The sequence below is a fragment of the Hemicordylus capensis genome, chromosome 3 (assembly GCF_027244095.1).
Source record: "Hemicordylus capensis ecotype Gifberg chromosome 3, rHemCap1.1.pri, whole genome shotgun sequence".
Taxonomy (NCBI): Eukaryota; Metazoa; Chordata; class Lepidosauria; order Squamata; family Cordylidae; genus Hemicordylus; species Hemicordylus capensis.
In genome coordinates, this window is record NC_069659.1 from 349,561,265 (window position 1) to 349,570,439 (window position 9,175).

The 9,175-nt window shown below is 43.8% G+C and overlaps 1 protein-coding gene across 2 annotated transcripts in view; it reads right to left on the reverse strand.

Annotated features, from left to right (window-relative positions):
* The window catches only part of VWA5B2 (von Willebrand factor A domain containing 5B2), a 58,884-nt gene extending 49,962 nt beyond the window's left edge, over positions 1 to 8,922 (reverse strand). The window contains exons 1-2 of one of the 2 annotated variants that reach the window (XM_053310327.1): positions 8,517 to 8,922; positions 1,723 to 1,837 (exon numbers count right to left, since the gene is read on the reverse strand). The gene's annotated coding sequence lies outside the window, so the exon portion shown is untranslated. The remainder of the gene's footprint in view (positions 1 to 1,722; positions 1,838 to 8,516) is intronic. The other variant, XM_053310329.1, reaches the window with a different exon arrangement.
* Positions 8,923 to 9,175: the final 253 nt, after the last annotated feature.

Consider the following 9,175-nt stretch of genomic DNA (forward strand, 5'->3'; position numbering starts at 1 on the left):
TCCATGCACCTTCACTAACTCTTCACTTGATGGTCTCTCACCTTTTACATTTCTTATTATTATTAGTCCCCCATCAAATAGCCCAGTTCCCTTTTCCAACCTACTCTCGATTGTTTCCCCCACATAGTGTGTGTTTAAGTCACCCAGGTAACCTCTGTAGGCGATGGAAACATCAGGTGCTGCCCTCTGACAACAAGCAACCTTCTGTGCTTTGGTCTCTTAGAATGTCTGGGCCCCATTGACAGCTCAAGTGAACTGCAGGATGATCCATATTCTGAAATAAATCTTCTTCGTTTCCTGGTGACCTTGTATACAGCCATACATTTAGCACTGGTTACATTGGAGAGGTTCCGAGCAGCTGCTGCTCATGTGAAAAGTGGCATGGAAAAACAAACAGAGATACTGTGCAAAGCAACTAATCAACCCTGAATATGCTTAGATTCTGTATGCGCTTCCTTTTCTGGGTAAACTGTGACCCGATGAAACAGACTGCGAGGACTGCTGTTTTGTTAGAGCACCGTTAGAATGGTTAGAAACTGCTCTCACAAGAAGAACGACCAAGCCAGTTCCCTTTCAAACAATTGGTTTTATAAGGCACAGTCACAGAAGATACGTTTCGTAAGTGCAACAAAATAAAGAGGATATATAGAAGCATAAGTGGAAAGTATGAGGTCTAACAATAGAAAACAATGGAGTTAGAGAAACAAGTTATAGGAACTAGAATTATAAGTTTTGATTGGTAGATTAATCAACTAAACCTTTAGTTAATTAATTGGGCTGCAATTTTAATTGATTGGGCTACAAGTTAAGGGCAAGCTTTTTTGTTTTTGAAGGATATTTAAGTTCTGATGTACATGGTGATAAGGAAGGGGAAATACTGGAAGATGATCTTTTCTTCTAAAGAGTGGCAAATTTTATTTCTTAAGTTGTAACTTATTTTGCACTCTCTTCAAAGCAGACTAGTATTGAAATTTTGGTATATGGTAACTAACCATATTAACCAGATAGGTTTGTTTTCAGCCTGTAAATCCAGGGGTTCCCAATCCCAACCTAAATTGGTCCCCAAATGTTCTTGGACTACAACTCCCAACATCCCCAGCCACAATGGCTGGGGATTTCAGTCCAAGAACATTTGGGGACCCAATTTAGGTTGGGATTGGGAACCCCTGGATTAACAGGCTGAAAACAAACCTATCTGGTTAATCCAGGGGTTTCCAGTTTAGGTTTACTCAGTTCCATGCATTCCTTTCCTAGAATTCTACCCCCTTCACCTACCTTGCCCTCAGCTGCATGCTTTCAGCCCTTCATATACTTTTGGCAGCCACTGAGAACCCAAGACACCAGTTCATATCTGTTTCATACCTCTTAGGCCTTCCTTCCACTCAGTTTCCCAGCCAAACTGGCTTTTCACCCCCTTGACAGAATTAATTTGTAGTTTGCCAAAGTTCTGTTGTTGACTCATATTTTTCAATATTTTTCCTTTCTGAGCAATATGAGTGCTTGTGAATATCCTACACTGTCACAGTCACTCGTCTAATGGCAATGGCAGTTTGCAAGTAGACAGGTGAGATACTCATGCCCTCTTGCAAAGGTGAGTTTCTGTATGCCTCACTATTGTATGTTTCCAAGTGGAAGAGGATTCACAAACCACAATTCTGGCAAACCCCCTTAACAGCTCTTGTATTCAAGGTTGCCAATGTGTGAAATTAAAAATTCTGGTACCTGAGCAGGGTCTTAACAGGAATCCTCTGAATCAGGAGGAGATGTCCAGAGCAGGTCTGAAGGTAGAAGAGGTGGGGTCAAGTCCAGCAGTTTTTGGCAGATCTGGGGGCAGAGTCTAGTGAAAAAGAGGACTGTTCAATGAGGCGCACAGCTTTTTTTTTTTTAAGTGGAGAGGCCACTTGATCCTTGCTCTTCTGGTAAACGGTTCCAAAGCAACATCCCTCTCCCCTAAAAAAATATGGTCACACGACTGGGGAATTGATACTATTTTTCCTGGTAGGTTGGCAACCATGTTTATAGCCTTAAATTTTTATAAACCTTTGCAATTATACGTTTTGTAATTCCTGAAGGCTAGTAGAAATGGGCAACAGCAGATTCTCTCCTTTCTGGTATTGTTCTTTATGCTAGAAATTGCAACTCTCCAATATCTGAGAGAAAGAAATATGACAAACTTGTTTTTCAACCCTGTTGATTCCATCAGATTGCTCAGAGGATGCAGTACCTTCAACCATGGTATGCTTCTGGACAGGCTGTCCAGACTGGGTGTGGCAGGCCCTGCTTGGCAGTAGTTCTGCTCCTACCTGGATAGCCGTTTCCAGAATGTGGTGCTGGAGGAGTTATGCTTATAACTATGGCAGTTATGCTTTGGGCTGGGGTTCGGTGGGGCTCCATTCTTTCACTCTTGCTGTTTAACATCTACATGAAACTGCATGAGAGGTCACCCAGAGATTGGGCTTGAAGGGTTATCACGATGCGGAAGACACCCAGCTGCGTCTCTCTTTTTCATCAGCTGCAGGTGGGGCAGTGACTGTCTCGAATCAGTGCTTGCGTGCAGTAATGGACTGGATGAGGATGAATAAATTGAGATGCAATCCAAACAAGACATGAATCTGAGCGGGGTGGAGGGGACAAGGCATAGTCCTGGCCCTATCCACCCCCAGCACAGTACCTCCAGTGACTGTTGCTAGTGTCTATCTTATGTTTCTTTTTAGATTGGGAGCCCTTTGGGGACATGGAGCCATCTTATTTATCTATTATTTCTATGTGTAAACTGCTCTGAGCCATTTTTGGAAGGGTGGCATAGAAATCAATCATACAAACAAACAAACAATAAGTACTGTTGGCTGGTGGTTCATCTGTCCGGGTGAGTGATGTTCAGCCTGTTGCGCTCCCCAAAAGGACCAGATTCGACATCTGGGAGTGCTCATAGACCTAGAGACTCAAGTGGCCTCTGTGGCTCAGAGCGCGTTTCATCAGCTTCAGCTGATATGCTGGTTGCAACCTTAGCTGGGTGGAGAAAGCTTGGCCACAGTGACCCATGCTCTGGTAGCCTCACGTTTAGATTACTGCACCGGGGCTGCCTCTGAAAATGGTTCAGAAACTGCAGTTGGTCCAAAATGGGACCTGAAAGAGCACCTTAGTCCATATGCCCCTAACCAGCCTTTACAATTCTCTACGGAGGCCCAGCTCCAAATGCCCTGACCCAGTGGCGCTGGTGTTGCTAGGTGCTTAAAAGATCCAGGGCCTGGGCCCTCAGCTTCCTTTTGATCATTAAACTCTATCATATTCCTCCCAAAGAGTAATTTGGGGTGGGGATCAGTGTTTCTTCTAACAGGGATTCCCAGATGTTGTTGACTACAACTCCCATAATCCCCAAGCAAAAGCCATTGCAGCTGGGCATTTTGGGAGTTGTAGTCAACAACATCTGGGAATCCCTGTTAGAGGGAACACTGGCGGGGATACTATAGAACAGGGATTCTCAATGTTGGGTCTCCAGATGGTATTGGACTTCAACTTCCACAATCCCCTGCCCCAGTGGCCTTTGGTTGGGGATTATGGGAGTTGAAGTCCAATAACATCTGGGGACCCAATGTTGAAATCCCTGCTATAGAATATGTTTTTTTAAGCTATCTAATAGGTATCTAATATTATAATACAGTATCTATGAAGATGGAAGCAGCAGAAAGCTAGGTGAGGCTGTGCTCTCTCTCCCCAGCTCTCTGCAGCAGGTGCCTCCACTGCTGCACCTGTTCTCTGGAAGAGGTTATGGAGGAGGGAGGTGGCTGATAGGATTTGGGGCTCTGCGCCATTCACTGGGGCCCTGTGCCCCATGGGCCACCCCCTAATGATGCTCACTCTGGGCTGGGGTGCCTTCCAGATTACACACTACAACAGGGGTAAAATGCTTTGGCTTGGCGGAATCATATTGAAAACAACCCTCAGAATCTCAAACGGGAACATACAGCTACTTTTCTGCGACACACATGCAACGTTGTAGCACTACAATGCAAAGGTGAAATCCAAAATTAGGCATTGGGAATGTGAACGGCATCTTGCTGACAGTGTAGGGACTGTGGTATCACAACACAGGAAGTACGGAAGCACACTTGGCAGGTCCGTAGTAACACTGTTGTATGGTTTAATCTGGAAAGCACTCAGGTGAAGAACCTTTTGTTCATCCGGGCTTTTAAAAATGTGTTTCTCCTGCTTTTAGTTGCATTTTATTGTTGTTTTTGTTTGGAACGATGTGTTTTTAATTGTATGCTTTATTTTACTGTTGTTTTATTGTTTTCCTTTGTGAGCTGCCCAGAGAAAAATTGTTATGGGGCAGCTATATAAAGTTGTTACTATTAAACAAATGAAACATTTGTAATACATGGTATAGTAGCAAGCAAGATGAATATGTGGATTAGTTCAACGCATATGCAAGCATGCCTTTCCAAGAGAATTCTAGGAAATTGAACTTCAAAACATAGATTTTCCACTCAGCTACTGTCCTGAAATAAGGAATTGGTACAGAATCACTGTTCCTGTTGTGATAAGGAGCATTACCTGTAACATGGTTTCCTTCCACCTTGACTTTTTAAGGTAGACACACGACCTTATAAAGTCGAGGCTGGAGATGTAGCAGACACTTTTCTTGTCTTGTTCTCCTTTAACCAGCTGAAGCTTATTACCAGGTTCAGGAAGATTACTCCCTACTCCAAGCCACTGTACACACTGAATCCCATTTGCCATTATGTTCAAACTGAGTATCTCTTAGCACCTCCTTTAACACTTGCTAGTGAGTTTTGGTTCAACCTCCTCAGGAAACAATAAAGCTTTTTTCTCCATTCCCAGATCTTCATGGAACTGAAAGAGGCCATTAAAGACACATCCTGCCTCAAAGCCTCTCCATGGAGTTATTCGCACTTGGCTTCAGGGTAAATGTTGAGCGAAGCCATTTCGAACTGCACTCGTGGCAGTGAGGGAAGCAGCCCCTCCCCTCTGCTCTCGGTTTTCTTTTGAAACAAGTCCACATGCAGGCTGCAGTGTTTTCCTTCTAGCCAATGCCGGGGGGCGGGGGGGGAGTTCCCTACAGAGATAGATCTGTCTTTCTGAAGAGAGCATGCAATACAAAGCCCAACTTGTGTGTGGAGTGGGTCCAAGAATCTTGACGGGATTTCGGGGTAAGTTTGGCTGGTGTGTGAACTCACACACTCTCTCCCAAAGGAGACTCGGGGCAGAAGCCCTGTGTGTAAAGCCTCCATGCATTCTCAAGAACATGTGCTTAACTTGGCAAAGAAGCACCTTTTTAACATGGTGCTTCTCTTTATTGAGCAGGGGGAGAGTAACTGGCCCTCTCCACCCGCAGCACAGGACCTCCAGTGACTGTTGCTGGTGTCTACCTTACATTTCTTTTTAGATTGTGAGCCCTTTGGGGACAGGAAGCCATATTTATTTATTTATTATTCCTCTATGTAAACCGCTTTGGACACTCTTGTTAAAAAGCGGTATATAAATTGTTGTTGTTGTTGTTGTTGTTGTTAATGTGCAACAAATGTGTTCCCTCCATTTGCCATGTGACTATAGCTTCACTGAATTGTTTACCAAGGACTTATCATGGAGACTCCACTGGCTGCTATTTTTTTATTTTTTAATCATCAGTACCCTTTGCATTTATCGTACCTAAGTAAACAAGACCCATCTGGTCTTTACATGTTTTATGCAGGTGGCTGTGAGGCAGTCAAATGAATAAACACAGATCCCCAGGTTCTCTCCCAGTGATTCTCCTCTCCCTTGTTAGTCCTTGGGGATACAGGGGGCTGCACGTATCTTATTAAGCTCCTAGATTTCTGCTACTTTCACCTTAGCAAGAGATCACCTCTCACTTGTCCAAGGGACAAGAAGAGATGCCACCGCTTTTTAAGGAAGTGGCATCTTCTTCAAGTTGACTCAACAAGTGCATCTTCACACAATCACTTGCACAAGTGGCGGTTCTTTGATATTTAGCCAGGGGTGGGAGTTAGAAATTTTTCATTCCAGCATAATATTTTTCCAAGTGACTGTTTTCTTGTGTCTTTTTGAAGACAAGAAACCCTCCCTGCCCCCATTTTATTTGCTATAATGTCAACTTTGTGAATTCTTCTTTTTAAAAGTGGTATATATTTTAAAGAATAAAAACAGCTGCTTACAGGTTTCTGGAAATCTGATCCTGCATACTTAGGGTCAAACTAGATGGGCCATTGAGAGATCTGTGACTGGATCCCCAGCTTTCCCCCCAGAAGTTTAGTAGCAGCTGAGGGGAGCTCTGAATTCAATCAAAACCACTGACCTGGCAAAGGAGGAGGGTATAGCCATTTCCCCAGTTACAATAGCCTGCTGAAGTTGCAATTTGCTGAATGTGGAAATCTGGTTTTTCCTCACACAGGCTTATTTTTGGTGGGGTACAAAGATTACACATAGCCCCAAGGGAAGTGTTATCCAGCAATATTTTTTTTAAAGTATAAAAATAGATGAATTCTATTTTGAGAGCAAAACTCAGGCCAGTTGATGGTCAATTTGTTAATTTTCCAGTAAGTCTACCTGACCTTTGAGATCTTCCAGGATTATATCACACCAGGTACCTTTCCTTCAAAAAATATGCCCAAGGCAGGACTTTCTCTGCAGTGGCACCACTGCTATGGAATAACTTTCTTTCGGGAGGTCTGTCAGGCCTCCTCACTGCTTAATTTTAGGTATGTCATTAGAATGTATTTACCTAGAAATTTCAGCGTGGAGCTTTATGCTGAGTTTTATTTAGATTTGTTTTTATGATTTGTTTTTATGTTTATGAATGATTTTATTGTTCACTGTTCTGAGCATCACTGGACAGAAAATTGTTTTGAAATTAAACAATAATTTCAAATAAATACATTGGTCTCTGTTGTTTTTGCTCTACCAGATTAAAATAGCACGCTCTCTGGAGACAATAATTTGCATTGCACCCTTCTTCCAAGCAGATGGCCACAGCATACACAGAGTTCCTAGATAGTATCTTCTCCAGATGCTGACTAGGTCCACTCCTGTTTAGTTCTAGTGGCATAACCTCTTCAGGCACTTTCAGACCAGTATCTGGGCTTCAGATAAGTTGTAACTTTATAAACCATCACCCACACAACACTCTGAAAACAGACAAAGACAGAAGTACGGAAGGTAGGCCAGTACCTGTTGGCAAACCCAAAGAAGTTGTCAGGTGCAACAAGTGCTTATGTATGGACACACAAACATTCTAGCTCACCTTCTTGGCAACTGAAACATGGAGTAGAATCAGGAACAATGAGTCACCAGCACAAGCTGAAGAGAGGTTTCTTTCCCGGACAGATGAGATAAGGGCATTAATCTAAACAGGGATTATCTAGTTATCTGGCTGCCCTGAGACTGCCATTACTATGCTAAGCGCACACGCACACGCACACACACACCCCAATTTACCCTGCTCCTTCCCACAACTTTTGAGGGTGATGGTTATGCCAACCAATTTCTTATACCCACTCATAGTATCCTTCCCTCCTGACCAGGGCAGAAGTTCAAAAATGATGAAACAGAGCACTGGACACACTGACATAGTTATAATAGACATGTCAGGCATTAAGATGGAACCTCCTGCTGGGGTCCACCATCTGTCCTCAGCTCTGCTATTCGGACAGGAAGGAGAAGTTTCTTTTTAAGAACATGAAAGCCACAAACTGAAATTTTTCCTCCCAGAAGTCACTCTGAGCTGAGATGCCCCCATCATGCCAAACTTGCACAGAGCTTGACTTAAGAGAGGAGCTTTTTTCAGCCAGCGGCTGGGACAAATTTGATCCAAGACCACCTAGGACTTACCTTTAGTAAAACTGCGGAACATCTGACTGTACATACAAGTTGGCTAATATGGAAATTGGGGGGTGCCCCCTGTCCAGCTGAACCTCAAACCCAATCACATGGGATAAAAGGAAGTCCTCTAGTGTTCTTCCTCTCTACTTCGATACAAGATGTGAAGCAGAAGGTTTATCGAACGGAAGTCCTATGTGCCGCCAGCCGAGGACTTTTAACAACAGAGAGCAGCAGGAACATTTACTAATACGCTATGATGAGTTACAGTAAATAATTAATATGGTACATGTACAATACATAACTGCAGGGCTGTCTGTGATGCAGCACCAAGAGCAACTGCCAACACAGCTGAAAGGTTTGGTGTGCCATGTTCCATTTTTACTCACAAAATGTGGGTCACATCTGCAATCTATGTCTCTCGGTCATTAGGACAAATTTTTGAGAGCCTCTCGGTCAGGAAACAAGTATGTTTTTAAACACTGAAATGAAAGGATGGAAAACCGATAAGCTAAAGTTACCCCTGCTTGCATAGGGATCACACATGCAAGGATACCCCCAAAAGAATCAGGGTCCCATAGATCTGCTGTGTCTCCTAATGCTGCTCAGCCTCACCCACATCACCCACTCTTTTGCTGCCCTGCAAAGTTCCCCGACCCAAATGAACATTAAGGGCTTACCTGGAGAATGACACACTGTCTGCAGTCTTAACGTGCCTGGTTTGGGGTGAATAAATAGGGATGAAATCAGTGCATTTCTGGACGGGGCTCCTGTCATCCAGACTGACCAGAAGCCTAGTTCTTCTCCCCAGTCTTTCAGCCTCTGCCTTTTTCCTTTTCAGAGAGGACAGCTGGCAAATCCCCTGCCTCCCTGTGTGATTGCTCTCTCTCACACACACTCCCTCTCTGCTGCAGACTCTCTCTAGAACTGGCTTCCTCCTCAGTGCCGTAACATCTACATCTCTGCTTCCTCAGTGCCAGAAGTAAGGGAAACCAAGCAGCTCCAAGCCTGGCCTAATTAAAGGGCCAGGCTGCCTCCACATCTAACAGTCCTGGGGGTGGTGGGGAGAAGAGCAAGAGCAACTGCTCAGCAAGGCTTGTCTTGCTTCTTCTCAGTATGATGCAGACAGCTTGCCAGAGGGAAATAAGCAATAGGGCAAAAACCTCAGAAAGGTATATTAATATTATAGACAAGGCCACAGTCTGTGCAAATAAAACAAACCCCAACAACTTTGGACCAAAAGACTCCAAACTTTCCAGCAAGGAAGGGCAAATCCTGGGTTCAGCATACTTCTGCTCCTTTGCAAGAATCTGCATAGTTTATTTTTCTGGACAATGTA